The 2,966-nt window shown below is 48.5% G+C and overlaps 1 long non-coding RNA gene across 1 annotated transcript; it reads right to left on the reverse strand.

Moving 5' to 3' along the window:
- Window positions 1-279: 279 nt before the first annotated feature.
- LOC127909509 (uncharacterized) lies at window positions 280-973 on the reverse strand. Its single transcript, XR_008071627.1, has 3 exons — window positions 829-973; window positions 412-673; window positions 280-352 (listed from the first exon to the last, which is right to left on the reverse strand). It is a non-coding gene; the product is annotated as an uncharacterized LOC127909509 (long non-coding RNA).
- Between the last annotated feature and the right edge of the window lie 1,993 nt (window positions 974-2,966).

Below are 2,966 nucleotides of genomic sequence, written 5' to 3' on the forward strand. Positions count from 1 at the left end.
GGTGAGGGGGTCTCTGACCTCTTGGGGTGAGGGGGTCTCTGACCTCTGTTGGGGTGAGGGGTTTCTGACCTCTGTTGGGGTGAGGGGTCTCTGACCTTTAACCTCTGTTGAGGTGAGGGGTTTCTGACCTCTGTTGGGGTGAGGGGTCTCTGACCTCTGGGGTGAGGGAGTTTCTGACCTCTGTTGGGGTGAGGGGTTTCTTACCTCTGTTGGGGTGAGGGGTTTCTGACCTTTAACCTCTGTTGGGGTGAGGGGGTCTCTGACCTCTGTTGGGGTGAGGGGGTTTCTGACCTCTGTTGGGGTGAGGGGGTTTCTGACCTTTAACCTCTGTTGGGGTGAGGGGGTCTCTGACCTCTGTTGGGGTGAGGGGTTTCTGACCTTTAACCTCTGTTGGGGTGAGGGGTCTCTGACCTCTGTTGGGGTGAGGGAGTTTCTGACCTCTGGGGTGAGGGAGTTTCTGACCTCTGTTGGGGTGAGGGGGTTTCTGACCTCTGTTGGGGTGAGGGGGTCTCTGACCTCTGGGGTGAGGGAGTTTCTGACCTCTGTTGGGGTGAGGGGGTTTCTGACCTCTGTTGGGGTGAGGGAGTTTCTGACCTCTGTTGGGGTGAGGGAGTTTCTGACCTCTGTTGGGGTGAGGGGTCTCTGACCTCTGTTGGGGTGAGGGGTCTCTGACCTCTGTTGGGGTGAGGGGTCTCTGACCTCTGTTGGGGTGAGGGGTCTCTGACCTCTGTTGGGGTGGGGGTCTCTGACCTCTGTTGGGGTGAGGGGTCTTTGACCTCTGTTGGGGTGAGGGGTCTCTAACCTCTGCTGGGGTGAGGGGTCTCTGACCTCTGTTGGGGTGAGGGTTCTCCCTTCTCCCTCTACTTGTAAATATTCCCCCAGGGATTACACCCCAGTACTCGTCAAAACCTAATCAGACACCAGAAGCCCACCGTGTTCATTCAGTATGTGGCCTGAGCTAGAGAATTCCAGAACTATGAAGTGGGTGTCTGTCTGTCTGTCTGTCTGTCTGTCTGTCTGTCTGTCTGTCTGTCTGTCTGTCTCTCTCCCTCGTCTGTCTCTCTCCCTCGTCTGTCTGTCTGTCTGTCTGTCTGTCTGTCTGTCTGTCTGTCTGTCTGTCTGTCTGTCTGTCTGTCTGTCTGTCTGTCTCTCTGTCGTCTGTCTCTCCCTCGTCTGTCTCTCCCTCGTCTGTCTCTCTCCCTCGTCTGTCTCTCTCCCTCGTCTGTCTCTCTCCCTCGTCTGTCTCTCTCCCTCGTCTGTCTCTCTGTCTGTCTGGATCTAGGGAGGCGTGTCTTGGTTCTGTTGTAAGAATCGTCCAACCCACCTCATCCCTTCCCTCACAGTACCAGTGACTGGCGAAGAACATTAGTCCATATTGAGATGAGATGTTATTTCTAGATTTTATTGCCATAGTTTTGTACTCTGTTGTACTCACAAACTATCACGTTGGGCAGAGGGGTTGGAGTTTTGAGTTCTGTGTTCACACACACACACACACACACACACACACACACACACACACACACACACACACACACTCTCTCTCTCGCCTTGATACAGTACCAGGCTTATTCCTCCATTCTGAATATTCTGTCACGTTACTCTTCACCTTTTCATTTTTCTTTTGCTGTTCTGTTCCTTATGTTGGGTTTCTTCTGTTCGTTCTGTTCCTTCTATTCTGTTAAGACATTTAGAAAACAAGACCAATAAATTCTGGGAGTGTGAATGTAACATAATGTTTTGTAATAATATCCTTAGTCTCCAAATGTTTTTTTTTTTTTTTTTAAAGGGATCTTTTCAGACTGTTTTGTACAAATGATTGTTGCGACTGAATTGTATCAAATGTGTATGAAAACCACTCCTGTATGCATGTATGTTATCTAAATGTACTTTATTTCTCTCTGAGTGCATCCCAAATGGCACCCTATCTAGTGCACTACTTGTTAAAAGTAGTGCACTATATAGGGGATAGGGTGCCATTTGGGACGTGTCCTTATTGTTGCTGGTACTGTAGTATTGCAGTGGCTTAAGTAGGGGTTTATGGGGGACAGTATTCTGTTGGAAACATGGGCCCTAGTTAAACAAATTACCACGAAGAAATCAAACCGTTTTGCATTGAATGCACATATAAAAATAAAAAATGACATGGTTATTAATGAACAAAGTTTATATCCCATGTTTGTAAAATGTAGAGGTGTATAAAATAGCCATTTTCAGTGGTCATCACACGATTAAAGTTTTTTTGAATTAAAATACATAATGTGAGCCTCAGTTTTCTGTTGTAGTGTGGGAGGAGAGAGACTGCTTTTGTTTTGCTGCTTGGGTAGATATGTGTGTGTGTGTACTGGTCCAACAGATGTATTTATCTGCCAATAGATTGGTGTTTCACTTTCCTTTATTAATTAAGCGAGAGCTCTATTTTCTGTTTCGAGTGACTGTTTTGTTGTTTTGCGGCTGGAGTCTGCCTCCTCTCTCCTCCCTCTCCTTCTCTCTCTCCTTCTCTCTCTTCCTCTTTCTCTCCTTCTCCCTTTCCTTCTCTCTCTCCTTCTCCCTCTCCTCTTTCTCTCCTCCCTTTCCGTCTCTCTCTCCTTCTCTCTCCTTCTCTCTCCTTCTCTCTCCTTCTCTCTCCCTCTCTCTCCTTCTCTCTATCTCTCCCTCTCTCTCTCCTTCTCTCTCTCCCTCTCCCTCTCCTTCTCCCTCCTCCTCCCTCTCCTTCTGCCTCTCCTTCTCTCTCTACCTCCTTCTCCCTCTTGTTCTCTCTCTCCTTCTCTCTCCCTCTCCTTCTCCCTCTCTTTCTCTCTCTCCTTCTCTCTCTACTTCTCCTTCTCTCTCTCCTTCTCCCTCTCCTTCTCTCTCTCCTTCTCCCTCTCCTCTCTCTACTTCTCCTTCTCTCTCTCCTTCTCTCTCTCCTTCTCCCTCTCCTCTCTCTACTTCTCCTTCTCCCTCTCTTTCTCTCTCTCCTTCTC

Source organism: Oncorhynchus keta, chromosome 19 (assembly GCF_023373465.1).
Source record: "Oncorhynchus keta strain PuntledgeMale-10-30-2019 chromosome 19, Oket_V2, whole genome shotgun sequence".
Classification (NCBI taxonomy): Eukaryota; Metazoa; Chordata; class Actinopteri; order Salmoniformes; family Salmonidae; genus Oncorhynchus; species Oncorhynchus keta.